We start from the raw sequence: 18,673 nt of genomic DNA, 5'->3' as shown, positions 1-18,673 counted from the left end.
TGGGAAGCATATTCGCTGAATAATAATGCAGCACTATAAATTACATTGCTTTCTTAATGTTTGTATTTGTTTAATCAAGAATATACAATTCAATAACATACAAAAATAAAGAAAACATACAACTGAACTAAAATTAAAATTAAACATGCACACATCACAAAATATATAAAAATTTGGGTAATTTGATTCACAATCCCCAGCAAAAATAACTATTATTATTGATGCTGGAAGGTAGTAACATATTCTTTTTTTAAAAAAAGCAGGATATTGTCCTCGAAGTCTTATGATAACGTAACTTGAAGCTGAAAAGTTACAAATAATTCCAAATAGTATCATATTTTGCAGGAGGCATTTGAACATTGTTATCATCATTTATATACAAAATAAATGTTTGTCTCACAGCTGAAACTGAATCTTGTTTTGTTTATTCCCTAGTATTTTTCAATTTTTCAGCAATGGCTATGGACCAGATTTGACTAAACCATAAATACTTATTTAATCCTCCATTTCCATTTTCTTACAATATGCATCCTAGCAGCGGACAATAAATATAGAATCAATTATTTATCCAAACCATCTTCATTCAGCCCATGCCATATCCTTAAAAATGCTAATTAAGGGAATAATATCAATTTTTGTTTTGTGATTAAATTAATTTATACAAACACCATCTCCACAAAAGCTGCCACTGGGGACACTCTCACCAGAAATGGGGATGTGTGGCTCTTTGTCTTTCACAGCAGCAGCATTTTGAGGAGTAACTGGGGCTAATGTATGATAAAAATCACCAGTGCACAGTGGTGATTTTAAACATTAGCCTAAGAGTGGTTTCTTGAATCCTTGCTGAAGTTGGTTTAATAGGCAACTTGTTCCATATTCTTCCCCATTTTATTAGGTCAACATTGTAACCCAAATGCCTTTGCAACATTTTTGTAATCCTGTTAGATTGTCTGTGTCTAAATTACATTGCTGAAAACACAGCATCCACAATTCTTTTGAAAAAAGAGATGGTTTAGAATTCAACAGTACTTTGCATTTATTTTTTATTCTATAAATAATAATTTTCAGAAGTTGCTCATGCAACTCTAACATAGGAATGCTAACGTTTGCCTTACTAGATAAGGGGGACCTGAACAGAAATACATTCTATTTGTTTTTGGGTTGATGCTACACATATTACAATGTAGAAGATAGCTTTTCAAAATGCCTAGACTAATGTGGCACCCACTGACTGCAACCTCTAACATTTCCCTTGCAAAATAATAGATCTGCAGTGTTTGTGATGGAAGAAGTATTGAGGGCCTCATGAGCACACTGGCTAGAATCCAGGGATCTGCCCCCCCCCCGCCCGTGCCCCATGTATCATCAGGCATGCACCCAGATGGAGGGGCTGAAAAATTTCTCTTCTGTATGCAATTTGTGCTACATTGGAGAAGTGCTTAGTCAAGGAACTCAGGGCTTCAGGTGCAAGATTAATTCCTTTAGGCTGTGGAGCAACCGAGTGGCAGAATCCATTTACCTTCTCTTTCTCCCTTCCCGCCTCATATGTTGCTTCTCTGTTTTGTTTTCATTTGTACTTTTGGTTTCTGCTGCTGCTTTTATAGCGTCAAGAAACAGCTGAAATGACCCTTCTTGTTACTTAGAACAAATGTTTCTTTGTATTTGAAACAAAGGTAGGTGTGTGTGTTGTTTGTACATGGAAAAGATCCCAATTAAATTTACTTATCAACCTGCAGAGCCTTTGTGAAATATTCAAATGAGTGTTGCAAAGAGAGTAAGCAAAAGTCGAATTCAGAAGTCTCTCTAATACCTAGGGATAAGAGAGAAGGGGTGACTAATTTTTTTGGGGGGGACACAATCAAGTTCAGCATCTTTTCTTCTTAATTGTATACAATTATATAAGTATATAATTGAGCTATTTAAAGCATCAATATCAATGAATGAGATCTGGCTGTGCGATATGCAGTGGCGTAGCGTGGGTTGTCAGCACCCGGGGCAAGGCAAGTAATTTGCGCCCCCTAACCCGTGGATTTGCGCCCCCTAACCCTACAAATCTATGCCTATGAATGATGGTCCCTCTCTCTCTTTCTTTCTCATATTCCAATTGATTCCCATTTCCACCGATCGATCCCCGAAGCTCTCACCCAGCGAAATTCGTGCATAATTACGCTTTGCCATCCCTAATCCTGCCGCTTCCACGGGAAATCATGACGGTGCGTTTCTCCTCTCCAAACTTTCCCCGGCCCTTTGCCGGCCGGCGCAGCCCTTTTGGCTACGAGCTCCCCTCCTTCTCTGCCCGCTTCCGACCCCACCTCCCCGTCCAGCCTCCCTACCTCCTGAAAAAAGGCGCCGGCGCCGAGCAGGACACCCCCCGCGGCCATTGGAGAGAGGCGGGGCCGAGGGAGGCGAGCCAATGGGTGAGGCGGGGCGGGGTAGGTGGCCACGGGGGCGGGCGCTGCCGCAGTCCTCGGGTGGGCAAGGTAGGAGCAGGCGGAGGCTGGCCGGCCGCTCTGACAATAGGGGCGGGCCGAGGGCACGACGCGGCTGGGCCCTCTGGACTCGCGCCCCCCCCCAGATGTTGCGCCCGGTGCGGCTGGCACCCCTGGCACCCCCCACGCTACGCCACTGGCGATATGGGCATGACAACAGATGGAAAACCCTGAGCCTGTGCAGAAAAAAAGCTTGGACTATATAATCCAATGACTAAACCTACTAGCCAATCAGTTTAGAAATTAGAACAGTGGAGAAGCTTATTTTATTTTATTTTACTGGCATGTTTTAAACCAGACAAGATGAGACCATTTTGTACCTGGATTTCCAATAGCAGAATCCAAAAAATTAAGTAATCTTGCGCTGCTAAATAGCCCAATTTGCTATGGCTAGAATGGTTGCCTGGTTTGTGAAACAGCTGTTTCCTGAAAGCCAAATATAATACAAGGCTGAAGAAGAAGAAGAAGAAGAAGCCTGTGACGCACATGTAGCTGATGACATTTCTTCTTCTTCAGCCTTGTATTATATTTGGCATTTTGGGATAGGGTCTGGGGGAGAGAGAGGATCCGTAATCCTAATAAAGTTGCAGTGTTGTGCACTTACTTAGAAGTACGTATTGCTGAATTCAATGGATCTGACTTTGAGGGTCACCGGAGTCTATAGTTGTAATTGCTAATTGTCTTGGAAGTGGGATTACCAATTTTAGCAACTTAATTTGCCTACTTGAATTCAGTCTAGGGACATCATCCATGGTGTGTTAGAATTACATTTCCTTTGGTGATTTCCTTTCAGCTAGCTAGTTGAAGGGTTGCTATTAGGGTAGTAGAACAGAGCTGCAAATTCTCTCTTTTTAAATATAATTTTTATTAAAAATTTTCATTATATCAATTCCAACATCAAACAAATTTTCACAAATTTCCATTTTTGGACTTCCATCAGCTTCTCTGTCAAACATCCATATTTTCCCATTTTTACACATTTTCTAAGTTTAATATTGCATTTTAATATTACTTTTTCAATCCTCTTTCTGTTTAACAAATATTCCTCTACCTTTCACAAAGCCTCTTTAAATCCCACTAGCGTTGTTTGTTCATCACATGTACTTTTCAGATATTCAGTAAATTTTTCCCAGTCTTCGATGAACTTGTGTTCTCATTGATATCTAATCTTCCCAGGTAGATTGTCCAGTTCAGCATAGTCCATAAGTTTCATTCTCCATTCTTCAAGTGTCGGTATTTCTTCCTGTTTCCATTTTTGGGCCATTAATATTCTTGCTGCTGTTACTGCGTATTGAAAGAGTTTATTGTCCCTTCTATTTATTTCACTTCCTATTATTCCTAACAGATATGCTTCTGTTTTTTTTTACAAATGTATATTTCAACATTTTCTTCAATTCATTATATATCATTTCCCAGAAACTCTGTTTCTTTTCAAAGAGATATTTCTCAAGTAGTCAAAAGGGGGAAAGAAACAGTAGCCACGAGTGGTAACTCACTTCCCTTTTCTCCGGCTTGCTTGTAGAATGCGTTAAAACTGATTGCAGATGACAGCTGATCTCCGTATTTATCAATTTTGAATCCGGATCCTTCCTGATGTTAAATCCGCATCCTTATAATCAATTTAGGACCGAATTTCTTAGAATCGAGAATTAAGCGCTTCCCCTGCAAGCTTGGGGCTTCGTTTTCTGGAGGTAGCTATGGCTTCCCTTCAGCCTGCTTCTCCCCCCCACTGCACTCTTCGCTCCCGTCGGGAGTTACCTGGAGGCCGGACGGTCTGCGTTTCGGCTGTCGCGGGAACCTGAGTACCTGGACACCCTCCAGGTACTATTTCTGGGGGCCACTGCACCCTGTGGCACCCCTAAATCCTCCGAAAAACCTGGGTTTCTCCACTGGGAAGAAATCCCCGCTTACGACGGGATCACGCTAAACCGGAAGTGCAGAGCTGCAAATTCTCAGTAGCATATGTAAGTGGAGCAAAACCTAGAATAAGTTTTAAAACATTCTCTTGCTTGGGGCTCATTTTGTTCTCCTTATTCTTTCTCTTTCTCTTGCCAGATTTTCAAATATTGCTGGGAATTTAAAATGACCTCTCAATTTCCAGTGAATGTAGTAGCAAGTGCTATATTTCTCTGTGTGTATTTCAGCTGGCATAAGCAGTGCATTCTTCTAAGGGTGATCACTTTCAAATATTTTTTAAAGCTTCAGACACTGCACACATCAGTTAGAGCAGATTCCATGAAGAAATATTTATTCTGAGGATTTTTAAAAATAACACCATTAAAATCAACCCTACATATTTTTATGTAGAAGTGACTCCCACTATATTCAGTGGAAAAGTGTGTTTAGGATTCCAGCCTGTGTCTCAACGGAAAAGTTAGTTTGACCTAAGACCTCAGCATAAAGAAACGTTCAAGAATTTGCATCTTACTTGCCTTCCAAGGGCTATAAAAGCAGAAAGCTTGCTACAGACTAAGCAAAGTTGTTGTTGTTGTTTAGTCATTTAGTCGTGTCCGACTCTTCGTGACCCCATGGACCAGAGCACGCCAGGCACTCCTGTCTTCCACTGCCTCCCGCAGTTTGGTCAGACTCATGTTTGTAGCTTCGAGAACACTATCCAACCATCTCGTCCTCTGTCGTCCCCTTCTCCTTGTGCCCTCCATCTTTCCCAGCATCAGGGTCTTTTCCAGGGAGTCCTCTCTTCTCATGAGGTGGCCAAAGTACTAGAGCCTCAGCTTCACGATCTGTCCTTCCAGTGAGCACTCAGGGCTGATTTCCTTCAGAATGGATACGTTTGATCTTCTTGCAGTCCATGGGACTCTCAAGAGTCTCCTCCAGCACCAGAATTCAAAAGCATCAATTCTTCGGCGATCAGCCTTCTTTATGGTCCAGCTCTCACTTCCATACATCACTCCTGGGAAAACCATAGCTTTAACTATACGGACTTTTGTCGGGAAGGTGATGTCTCTGCTTTTTAAGATGCTGTCTAGGTCCCAAAATACACCTTTATTAAAATATGTGAGTAACCAAGTTTCATTGGCTTTTCCCTACAGCATGCAGTTGCTATAATGAGATTATGGCTGGGTGAATCTGATCACAAGTTTCCTGCTTGAGTTTTTCTTATGTAATCTGAGGATAACAGTGGGTTCATTCTCAAAGGGCATAAACCCTGCAGGTCCTTCAGTCAACTAAACGTTATTACTGTAGGACTTGCAGTGTTAAGTAACGCATATTTCCCCCTATTTCCTGTGGAGTTTTCTTGTATTCTCAAGTGCCTTTTGGCAAAAGACCTTTACTTAAATGCCAGTCTTCACTTTATCAATGGACAGAAAATGTCCAGAGTGTGCAAAACACTGACTCAGAACAAAATGCTAAGAATTATTTTTGCACAGATAAGTTTCATAACCCAGGGGCGCCTCTACATCCCTGCCACCCTGTAGATAGCGTGGTGCTTTATCTTTGTGTTAGTACTCAAGGGAGCATCACCCTACAGCAGTTTTTTAAAAACTTCCTACTGTTATGGAACTCTTCCCATATCAACCTGTCTTTCATGAAATCCCTGCACCTGCTAAGACTTCCATTCAGCTCATGTGGGTGTTAATGTGCACCCTAAAACACACCTCTATACATTCCTGGATAGGAAGCTTTTCTACCTTCCAGTGCTGAGTTGTTAAACTGTGTTCACATGACTGAGGTAATCCAAAATGTATATGTAATCCTGTACTTTGTTGTAAGATTTGCCTGTCTTATGTGACAGGCTTTTCCTTCCACCTCTCATTTCCGTTTGAAACTTGCATTTTTGTTGTTTGCTGCATTTAGGGCTTGACCTACCATGTCTCTATGTAGCACAGAAATTTACAATAAAAATGGAAACCAAAAAAGAAAGAAAAGAAACAGATAATTGCATCAAAGTTGGGGACTCAGTTGGCTGTGGTCCTACCCTGTAGAGCACTCAAAGCCAACGTACATGTTCAGTAAAAGCATGTGGTACAGCTTTTCTTGGGCAACTGTAAAAACAATGTGAGTGCATCTCTCCATATAAAAAACATGTAGCACCTAGAAATCTAGGACATCAGGACATACCTCTGGCATACTAGCTTTCCATAGGCAGGGAAGTTTTGGCGTTAAAAGCATTTAGTCATGCAATTACTCTACTTATATTTAAACATATCCATAGCCCGCCTTGCATCATATAGATCTCAGGGCAGGGTACAGAAATCTTTATAAAAACAATGAAATGCATTGGTATTCTGAAGTGGCATAGTGGCCACATAAGGACTGTTCCAGGAGTCCTTACTGAATGTGTGCGTGGATGCTCAGCGTCATGGCTTATCCAACCTTGATTACCTGATCCTGCAGAATACAAAAGCGTTTTGAGTAGTTATTGTGCATTGCCAGAGAAGGCTCAAAGTCATTCTCTTTTTCTTGCCAGTTCATAAGAAATCAAAGGACAATCTGTCAGCCCAGCACCGTGCTTCAAAGAGGAAAGAGATAAACCACTTTTACCTTCCAAGCAGATAAGTATGCATAATGAAACTGTTTAGACTTGGAGATTTTTTCTTGATGGATGCTGAATGCTCTAATGTGGCAAGCTCAGAGGCAGATATTACCGTAATCGCAGAGCTTTAATGAGAAAGGGGGAAAAGAATTAACTCTGCAATTCCAATTGAAAATGTTGACTTCCTCCCATAGTAATACACATTAAAAATAATACTTTCTCTCTACAGCAGAGTCTTAAGTCTAGAAATAATATGACTCCTGGAGATATATGAGGGAGTGCAATCCCATTAATTCTGCAACTCATGGACTTCCCATGGTGCAATCATTATTATCTCATGATCTGCATATTCTTTTATCTATGTAACTTACAGATATTTAGATAATGGCAAACTGAAGGGCTAATTTTATGTTACATGGTCATTTACACTATTATATTTATATCCTGCCCCTCTTCCATCATGGAAATAAAGACAAGGTACACAGGGTTCCAAATTGGCCTCTCAACCAGGGATTAACAAAACCCAGATCTGTCTAGACCAGGCTTCCTCAAGTTGTTTTTGGCCTACAACTCCCATGATCCCTAGCTAGCAGGACCAGTGGTCAGGGATGATGGGAATTGTAGTCTCCAAACATCTGGAGGGCTGAGGTTGAGGAAGCCTGGTTTAGACTCAGCAAACATGCTGCATCCTGTGGCTTCAGGCCATGTCCTGGAGCCTTATGCATGGCCCCAGAGCCATTTTTAAGAGACTGAAGCAGCTTCAGAAAGTTTAGAGCTGAGGAGCAGCCAGAGGAAAAGGATGTGCTTTACTATTTCCACATTGTAGAATCATAGAACTGTAGATGGAAGGGAACCCTCAGCTAGATCATACATGACAGATGGCTATCCAACCTCTGCTTAAAAACCTCCAAGGAGGGAGAGTCCGTCACCTGCATGTCAATGCTCCCATAAATTTCCCATGAATTTCATTTCATTTATTTCAATGAAGCTATGTAGCATATGGGGGAAGCTTCAAAGAAAAACTGAACTATTTTCCAATTTATAAATGCTTCCTTGCTGGATCCCTTAAAGGGAAACTCTTACTCACCACAAGCATCCAGCATCTTGTAAATTCTTGCACTTACTTTCTGTAACTTCCTTCCTTGAAGAAATTCCTTTCCCTTCCTCCTCCGTCACTTCTGCTGACAGCACCTGCACTGCTCAAAACCTCTCATTCTAATGCCAGAGAAGCCACAAAGCTTTCCTAGCAAATAAAGACTATAATTTTGCCAATGTAGTCAGGAGGTATGTTTATGCAAGTTAAGAAAAATAATGCCACCTCCATTGCTATTGTGATATGAAGTATTACACACCATTCCTATCTGCTAAAGCCAACACCACAAATTGCATTGACTTCCAAACTAGACCAGTGCTGAGTGTTTCTGAACTCACACTTTAAACCACAGCAACACATATATTTGCACTTGTGACTGATAATGATGGGAAACTACACTCTCCATTTATTTTCACAAGCCAGGCATAGACATGAAAACTGCCATGAAACCAGAAGAAAATGCTGACTGGGCGCTAGAGAGGCTGGCTAACAGAAGGGGTGAACTGAGGACATAAAGCTCAACTTGACATGACAGTATCTTTTCTCTGCAGCCATCTGCCTGCAGCATTAACAAAAGAAGAAGACGACGACGAAGAAGAAGCCAGCTTTATTCAGGGCTTTATGAAACATTCTGCATACATTTTCTTTGCTGAGTGTTCTGGGATATTTCATCCTCTTTTTGCATGATGAAAGACTGTTTTGCCACTGAAGAAGCTTTGGGTTAAAATCTCCAAAAGGTTATTCTGATGAGGAGAATCCCATGAATCATAAAAGGAGAAAAAGACAGGTCCAGAATCATTCATCGCCAGCATCCCTTGAACAAAGTTCCACATTACAAATTCAATGTGCAACGGCCTTCCCACAGCCATCCAAGTTCTAAAGCAACTTCTTCACCTCCAAGCTGGGAAAGAACTGCTGCAATCTGACAAGCTGAGAGACAGGCACAAAATGAGATGAGGAATAAAAATAGACAGGTACTCTCTGACTTGGCAAGCAAGAGCAGGAGTGCGTTTTCCAATAAATATAGAACACTTGTTTGGTTTCTTAAAAATAAAAAAGCTCAAAATGCCTTGTATGCTTTAATTTTCAGGTGGCCACATCTGGAAATCCTTGGTTTATAATAACAGCTCCCAAACAGACCCTCCCATCTTTCTGTTGTCTCCCACTACTGTTAAGATTTTGATTGTAAGCTCTTTGGGGCAGGGACCTGACTTTTTTAAGGCAAAGGAGTACTTCAGTTACTCTGTAAACCACTTCACACATTGATGCTGCTACATTAATATTAACCTTCAAACTCATTTTATACCACAAGGGTGATTTGGGTCTTGAGACTGGGAAAAGGCAAGCTGGACTATGTGGAATTCACATTTGAAAACCTAGGGAATCCTGTTCAGTCTCATTCTGGAAGTCTAACTGCTTGTTTTCAAATGATAATACTTCAGCAGCCACACAGCTGACTGCATGTTGGCCAGGCATTCTTAAATATTCTGATCCAGTGCATGCATGCTCAGAAGGATCCGCTTCTGATTTCATTAGAACTTCTATCCAACCAAATGTGCACAGGATGGCATCCTATGTCTATTAAAGAATGGTTTGACAGCATTTTGAACCCAGGGCATGGAACTGTTAGGATCGTCATGAAAGCTACTTTGAGCTTAACAAAGGGAAGGGCAGGAAAGTGATGTCACATGTATATTACAAGAGAAGCACTATAGCATTATTTGGGATAAATCATTCAGAAGCCTTTTTAAAGGGAATTGCTGTGCTCTGAACATACCCTCTGGTTAGCATGATCTTCCAAAGAAAAATAATCAAAGCACTAAAGTAATTCCTGTTTTGCCCCTACTTCTAAAGCTCCTTGTTGTGGCATTCACCTTATGCAATGCTCTGCAAATTAAGTCTGCCGGGGCCCTTAACTGTATTTCTTCAGCCTCCAGGATAGCTCATGAGACTCTTAATCTCAAGGTTGTGTGTTTGAGCCCCAAGTTGGGCAAAAAAATTCCTGCATTACAGGGGGTTGGACTAGATGACCCTCATGGTCCCCTCCAACTCTACAATTCTATGATTATCCAAGAGCCTCATTTAGAGATCTCCCAGGAAAAGACTTTAAAGTCATATGCACAAGATGTCTGGTGAAGGAATTTTTAATAAGGCTCTTGGCTGATTTAAAAATGTCTGTGCTAGGTTAGATTGTGTTTGTTTTAATGACTGCTGAATTTCTGTTTTATTGTACTGGAATTAGTCTAGAATATTATCTGTCTTGTTATGTGCCATTATAATCAATCAAATAATAATAATAATAATAATAATAATAATAATAATAATAATAATAATAATAATAATAATTTATTTATACCCTGCTCATGTGACTGGGTTTCTCCAGCCACTCTGGGTGGCTCCAAACAGAATATAAGTAGTAATAATAATAATAATAATAATAATAATAAAGCAATAAAACATCAAACATTAAAAACTTTCCTAAACAGGGCTGCCTTCAGATGTCTTCTAAAAGTCAGATACAATGGTACCTTGGGTTAAGAACTTAATTCGTTCTGGAGGTCCATTCTTAACCTGAAGCTATTCTTAACCTGAAGCATCACTTTAGCTAATGGGGCCTCCTGCTGCCGGCGCGTCGCCACTGCGTGATTTCTGTTCTCATCCTGAAGCAAAGTTTTTAACCCGAGGTACTATTTCTGGATTAGCGGAGTCTGTAACCTGAAGCGTCTGTAACCCGAGGTACCACTGTAGTTGTTTATTTCCTTGACATCCGAAGGGTGGGTGCCACCACCGAGAAGGCCCTATAACCTCACTTCTCGCACGGAGGGAACCGCCAGAAGACCCTCAGAGCTGGATCTCAATGTCCGGGCTGAACGATGGGGGTGGAGACACGCCTTCAGGTCTACTGGGCCAAGGCCATTTAGGGCTTTAAAGGTCAGCACCAACACTTTGAATTGTGCTCGGAAACGTACTGGGAGCCAATGTAGGTTTTCAGGACCGGTGCTATGTGGTCTCGGTGGCCACTCTAGCTGCCGCATTCTGGATTAGTTGTAGTTTCCGGTTCTCCTTCAAATGTAGCCCCACATAGAGTGCATTGCAGTAGTCCAGGCGGGAGATAACTAGAGCATGGAGCACTCTAGCAAGACAGCCCGCAGGCAGGGAGGGTCTCAGCCTGCATACCAGATGGAGCTGGTAGATAGCTGCCCTGGACACAGAATTGACCTGCGCCTCCATGGATAGCTGTGAGTCCAAAATGACTCTCAGGCTGTGCACTTGGTCCTTCAGGGGCACAGTTACTCCATTCAGGACCAGGGAGTCCTCCATACCTGCCTGCCCCCTGTCCCCCCAAAATAGTACTTCTGTCTTGTCAGGATTCAACCTCAATCTGTTAGCCACCATCCATCCTCCAACCACCTCCAGACACTCACACAGGACAATTCACTGCCTTCACTGGTTCTAATTTGAAAGAGAGGTAGAGCTGGGTATCATTCGCATACTGATGAACACCCAACCCAAATCCCCTGATGATCTCTCCCAGTGACTTCATATAGATGTTGAAAAGCATGGGCGAGAGGACAGGACCCTGAGGCACCCCACAAGTGAGAGCCACAACTGAACACTCATCCCCCAACACCACTTTCTGGACATGGCCCAGGAGGAGTGGAACCACTGTATAACAGTGCCCCCAACTCCCAGCTCCTCTAGGCAGTCCAGAAGGATGTCATGGTTGATGGTATCAAAGGCCACTGAGAGATCCAGCAGAACTAGGAAACAGCTTTCACCCTAGCTTTCACCTAGCCTGCTGGAGATCATTGACCAGCGTGACCAAGGTTGTTTTAGTCCCATGATGAGGCCTGAATACTGACTAGAAGGAATCCAAATGATTTGCATCCTCCTGGCATGTCTGGAGTTGTCCAGCAACGACCTGCTCAATCACCTTGCCCAAGAATGGAAGATTTGAGGCTGAGCAATAGTTGGCCATATTGGCCAGGTCCAAAGAAGTTTTTTTAAAGAAGCAGTTTGATAACCGCCAGTGGGTCTGGGAAGGCTATTACTACTTGGTAGGCTCGACACTGAGCTCTAACCAGTGTCCAGTTCTATTCAAAATGAGTTTTCCACCACCGGCACTCTAGCCATCTCAGCAATTGTTTCATCACCCTCAGCCCTGGAGAAAACCATGGGGCTGTCCGGGCTGCATGCAATCGGAGAGGGCACTTCAGAGCCAGACAGTCAATAGCCCTGGTTAACTCTGCATTCCAGCAGGCCACCAGGGAATCAGCTGAAAGGCCATCAACATGGGAGAAAACATCCCTTACCACTCTCTGGAAACCATTTGATCCATTAAGGGGGGGGGCGGCCATCCGAATCAGCCCCAATTCCCTGCAGAGGAGAAGGGTCACGGAGAAGTCTAGTTGCACCAGGAAGTGCTCCAATCATGGCACTTATTTTGTTTCACTTTTACTTAGTGTCAGATCACCCACATCCATAGAGGTGAACACCAGGTCTAAGGCATGTCCGCGGCTATGAGTTGGGCTAAACCTATTCAGGGACAGCCCCATGGAGGCCATGCTTTCCGCAAAGTCCTGAGCAGCCCCTTGTAAGGTTGTGTTGGCATGGATGTTATAATCCCTTAGGACAACCAAACTAGGTGTCTCCAGGAGAACATCTGCCATGACCTGAAGCAGCTTGGGCAGGGAATCCTTGGTGCAGCAGGGAGGTCGGTACACCAAACCCCCCACCCACCCACACGGCCTGGGTTGCTGTGCATAAGAGAAACCTGGTAGACAAGCAGCGGCACGAACAGGCTCATCTGCTTCATCCAACCAAGTCTCTGTTACACATGCCAGGTCAAGTCCTCCATCCATGATCAAGTCATGGATGGCAGTGGTCTTGTGAATCATTGACCTGGCATTGCACAGCAGCACCTTCAGGTCATGTGGGTCTCCCTTGCTGATTCCAGTATCCGTCCGGTCAAGACCAGACCCAGAGGTAGGGATAGTCCTCAAATAACAACTAAACCTGCCTCCTCGGTAATGAAATGGTCTGGTTTTAGCATAACTCCTCCTCCTATCCATGATCACTGAAATCGGGTGTCCCAGTGCACCCCCCCATGGAACCTGCCCCAGTCATTCTGTTGGCTGGGGCCCACACCCAGGCAGCCCTGACCCTCTCCCTGGAAACAACCCCCCCCGAATAATAATAATTTACAATCATACTAAAATTAAACCAATCCCCAGCCCCAACTAAACGTCCATCCGACCCCCAAGAAAAGAAAAAGAAAAAGAAAGAGAAAAAAGCCAAAATTCAAAACACCACTGATTATAAACTACCATATTTTTCGCACCATAGGATGCACTTTTTCCCCTTCAAAAATGAAGGGGGAATGTGTGTGCGTCCTATGGAGCGAAGACAGCATAGCCCCGCGACCCTCTGCTGGCTGGAGAGGTGACGCGGGGCTATGGCAGGAGCCTCTATAGCCGCGCGCCACCTCTCCAGCCGGGAGAGCGCGCTTGGGGCTAAAGAAGCCCCGCTTACCCTCTCCCGGCTGGAGAGGTGACACGCAGCTATTGCAGCAGCCTCTTTAGCCGCGCGCCATCTCTCCAGCCGGGAGAGCACGCGCGGGGCTAAAGAAGCCCCCCGCGACTCTCTCCCGGCTGGAGAGGTGACACGCAGCTATGGCAGGAGCCTCTATAGCCGCGCGCCACCTCTCCAGCTGGGAGAGCGCGCGCGGGGCTAAAGAAGCCCCCAGCGACCCTCTCCCGGCTGGAGAGGTGACATGCGGCTATGGCAGGAGCCTCTATAGCCGCGCGCCTTTCCGCTGCTCCCTGACCTGCTCTTTGGAGCTGGTGGTGGGCTTCCCCCCGCCAGCCCCAAAGAGCAGGTCGAAAGGAACCTGAAGCCTGGAGAGTGAGAGGGGTCGGTGAGCACCAACCCCTCTCGCTCTCCAGGCTTCCAAGGTAGCTGCCTGAAGGCGTCTGAACGCACCTTAAACGGCACCTTGTTTTAGAGGGGGAAAACAAGAGGGGGGAAATTCTCCCCCTCTCTGTGCAGCGCCGCCTGCCGCTTCGCTGAAGGGGCACTGGGCAGAGAGGGCGAGAATTTTTTTTTCTTGTTCTCCCCCCTCTAAAACAAGGTGCGTCCTATTGTCCGGTGTGTCCTATGGTGCGAAAAATACGGTATTTAAAACACCTAAAAGCATTTAAATAATTACTTAATAACATTACCACGGGGGGGGGCTGGCTCTCGCCCTTGTCTCACCCCTAAAGGGCCACCCCCTTTGGTGTCCCCCTGCCAGGCCACCTTGAGTTCCTTGAAAGCAAGGCAGGGTAGAATTTCTAAAATTTAAATTAAATTATTGAACCCCTGATATTAGATTTTTACATGCTGCACTAATTATGGGCATTTCTAAATCATGCATTATCAGCTAGCTATGACAAGTAACAACAGATGAAACTGTTCCTCTTGAGTGGGAACAACTGGCAAGTACTGGTGGTTAATCATTCCTCTCTCCCCTTCAAAGACACGGTCATGCAAAAAAAATGAGAAGGCAGACATTTGCTTCCCAAGAAAACCATTTTTTCAACTGTGGAACCCCTTCTTGAGGTAGGTCTATGTTTTGGGAGTTAAAATGCAGATCTTCCAGACAGAATATTGGACTGAAGATGTCACCTGCTATTTTTGCTTCCAATAGAGCTTTAGTGCAACTTTTCAAAGTATTTGTTCTCTAAGGGACTTGAAAATCTTACACACATATCATTATTTTATCTTATAGCAGTCCTCACAGAACTGCAGTGCTCATGCTTCATGCAGCAAGACAGATTATCTGCATTCAGCTTCAACCCAGTTTCCAATATCTCAAATCCATGTGTCTTTTGCAATACAGGAAGATAAGAATTAAACTGAGGCATTAGGCTGCCGAGCATGAAGGAAACACGTGTTTGACTACCTAAGAACCAGAGAAAGAGAGAACTTAGATGACAAACACACTTTGGTTAACCTACTAGTCATAATAATAACTAGTGCACATGAAACTGAAACTCCCTGTCGTTCTTCAGAATGCACCTTTTCTGCTCAAAGACAACCTCCTCAGTCATAATCCACTTACACATAGTGGCTGACACATAGCCACTGTGTATGTGTGTTTTTCTCTTCCAAATATGCAGGTATTTTCTTCTTTCTTGGAAGAAACCCTGAAAAGGGTACTAAAATTAACACCTATTATCTCATCTCACAACACACTGGGTTAAAACTGATGATCCCCTGTGTAAGTGATGGGTCACAGGATTTACCTCCCCCTGACTGGCTGAATCCTGCTAATCTCTGCCAAACCTTCCTTGCAAACAACATAAAAATAGCAGAATTTGAGAAACAGGTTGTCTCCATCTTTACTAGCCTGAAATACTTGCATTTTTCCTCTTCCCGCAATGGGGCCCAGGCATTGCCTGAGAGAATACTCTGCTACATACACTGAAACAGTTCCTTTAGGACTTGCGTTAAGTAAGCACTAACCAGTCATTTTGTGCCTTTTCTTTCTTTCTTTTAAAAGCAACTCTCATTCTCTATCTCTCTTTATCTTACCACTTTCTAAACATACCTTAATAAACATAAAGCTGCTGAAAATTCCTAGCGCATTGTAACACAGATTCTGCCCCCTACACTTGCCTATATGGTCAGCTGCATTAATATTCTTTCAAGAGAAGGTGCATCAGAATAACAGGGTTAAATCCCCATATCTTAGCAGTGGGCCTGACTCAAAGGCAGAGAACAATCAGGCCTGCTGGCAGCTACCTCTGTTTAAGTACAACCATGAGCCTCTTGGCTGGTTTTTCAGCCAGCAGAGGATGCATGTGCCTGAGCTGTATCAGGAAAGGGATTAGGCATTACAGGGGGTTGGACTAGATGACCCTTGGTGCCCCTTCTAACACTACATTAGGTAAAGAGGTAGCTAGAGAGGCTGCGATTGGCCCAAGGTCACCCAGTAAGCTTCCTGACTGAATGGGGATTTGAACCCTGATCTCCCAGGTCCTAGTCTGACATGCTAATCACTACACCACACTGGCTTCCCAGAGCATTTCTGCTATGAGATAAATTAAGTAGGTAAATAAAGATAGAGGAAAGCAAACTGAGCAAACTACTTACGTATGAGGAAAATGGAACCTGGAGCTCAGTCACAGATCCAGGAGCTCACAAATGCAATCACCATTGACAGGTGTACATTTAACACCAGTAGCCACCAGAGACACTCTTCAAGAGACTTGTGACTGACTGCCTCTTGTGCCTGCAGGCTGTGCAGCATCACAGTCCTGGGCTGCGTGGGAGGGGTGTCTACAAACACACGTGCACACATGCCCTGCACCCGCTGCTGCTCCTTGGTGAAAAAGCAAAAGCCCCACCAGGCACAGGTTACAACAACAACAACAACAACACTTCCTTTGCTGAGCCTCACTGCGCCCCAGAAACAATGGCTGGGCACTAGGCATCGCCACAAGTCTATGGGCAACTAAACAAGGGGCTGGTTCACTTTCTTACACACTCTTCCTTTGGTGGACTCCTCTACTTCGCCAGACGTATACCCCTGTGACACATACCCAAGAAGGGTATTCAGCTGAATTCATGCAATCTCCCAACCCTCAGCTGTTTCCTGAGAAGGAACAGTCACATACACTGTGCCTTTAAGTCATTCTGTAATATGCTACATTATAGAAACAGGGAAGAAGAGGGGCAGTGTTCCTGCTCTACCGTATGGCAAGGAAAACATTGGGATAAACAAAGATTTGGGCCTGTGGTCAGATCTCTCACAGAGCAGCTTTGCCTCAACCGTGAGGTTTCCAATTCTGAGGAAGTTTGGGGGTTTTGCAGGGGGAGGGGGAATCCAAGGAAATGTAGAGTCCCTACCCAACTAGAAAGTCAGTGGTGCTTAGGGTGTTGGGCCTGAGTTTAAAATGCAACTCAGCTTGGGAGACCTGAGTTCAAATCTCAACTCAACAATGAAGCGTCTCAGTCTCACCAACCGCTCAGGGTTGTAGTGAAGATGAAATGGGTATTCCACATTGAGCCCCCTAGAAGAAATATGGTATATAAATGTAATAAAACCAAAGCGGTAAAGCAAGAATTAAAAATTCCCTACTGAAATAAAACAGAAGCTTTGGAGCATACATTAAATAATGCTTTGCGCTTGCACTGATAACTGAGTAACACAAACACCTGAGCTGCCAAAACGTATGTCTTGAGAGCTGTTTTTAATGCTGGATGATAGGAGGAGCAGTTGGATACCTGTAGAGACTAGTAGAGAACAGATAAAGTATCTGAGGGAGATGAAAAGTTGTTTGATAGGTTACTTGTTGATAGGAGTATTTTAAACACTGCTGCAGCCAAAAGCATATGGGGTGTGGATTCTGGAGTCTGTTACAGAAAAGAACAAGTAAAGACAACTAACACCTACACATTTGCAGCTGATCTGACCTGAAGCAAACTGGTTGCCATGGCAGAATGATTTCCTAGCAGCACACAATACTTACCTCACCGAATTCACACTGCTTTTTTCCTCACCCTAAAAGTTCTTTGCCAGCACTATTCAAAATGACTGACAGCTTGAAAAACTGAAGACCTTTTCACAGAATGAGTTTTTCTCTTTCACATTACAAAATTACTTCCAGTAGCCAAAAGGGATTGAAACACTGCCGCTTGATCCACTTTGCTTCCCCTAATGTTTCCTTGTTTCCAAACTGATCATCGCCCACAATTCTGGAGCAAAGTGTCTCACCTACTAGATTCCAACCACTTTCCAGTAAACAGCATAAACCTCAACCTGTGAAACTGTTCAAACTTAACACAGTTCTGAGCCACTTAACAAAAGGCATAGTATTTCAATATAGCACTTCAAGGAGGCCCATTCCAGGACTGAGAGAGGTGAGAAGGACAAGGGGGAAAGGGGAAAGGGGAAAGGGGGCCTGGGAAGCAGCGAGAGGGAGCAACCTTAATTTCCCTGTGTTTTCTCCACATACTTCCTTTTCACAGAGGCAGTGGCTCTCAAAAGGTGTGGCACTGGTGTGACAGGAGGGTGGCAGGTGTGGTGGGAAGATTCACAGACAATCAATATTATATTTTGGGAATTATTCATTTTCTCATGTAGCTGCATTGCTTTATACTTTCTGGATGCCCCATGATCATATGACAAAATAGTTGTGTTCTATGTTATAAATCAAGCACTGCTGGGGTTGTTTCTTTTTGTTTTCCTTTTTAAAAATAAATAAATTAAAGCTTAAAAGAAATGCAAAGATCAACTACAAAGTATATTTCCTTTAATACAAAAATATGCAAAAACGAATCTAAATAAAAACAAAAACAAAGGAAGAAGAAAGAAAAAGGGGAGAAAAGGAGGTAGGGCTTCCGATTATTCATCTGTCAGCTATACATAAAAATAATTCAAAACATTGGCTCTTTTCCAATCAACAATTATTTTTATCTAATTAAATATGTCAACTTCACCATACATCTCTCAAAAAAAATTCCCCAATCTATTTTTTATCAATAATTTTTTATTCTGGAAATATGGCCCAGAGAAAAAAGTTTGAAAACCACTGAACTTGAGAATGCTTT

At 43.4% G+C, this 18,673-nt stretch overlaps 1 protein-coding gene and 1 long non-coding RNA gene across 2 annotated transcripts in view; both read right to left on the bottom strand.

The window, feature by feature from the left end:
* CAMK1D (calcium/calmodulin dependent protein kinase ID) overlaps window positions 1-18,673 on the bottom strand; it is a 217,349-nt gene that overhangs the window by 179,039 nt on the left and 19,637 nt on the right. The window lies entirely within an intron of this gene.
* LOC128422106 (uncharacterized) lies at window positions 8,666-16,483 on the bottom strand. The gene is made up of 2 exons (XR_008332433.1): window positions 16,214-16,483; window positions 8,666-8,820 (listed from the first exon to the last, which is right to left on the bottom strand). It is a non-coding gene; the product is annotated as an uncharacterized LOC128422106 (long non-coding RNA).

The sequence above is a fragment of the Podarcis raffonei genome, chromosome 10 (genome assembly GCF_027172205.1).
Source record: "Podarcis raffonei isolate rPodRaf1 chromosome 10, rPodRaf1.pri, whole genome shotgun sequence".
NCBI classification, from domain to species: Eukaryota; Metazoa; Chordata; class Lepidosauria; order Squamata; family Lacertidae; genus Podarcis; species Podarcis raffonei.
The sequence above is the reverse complement of the archived record's forward strand: the minus strand, read 5'-3'. Positions and strand labels throughout refer to the sequence as shown.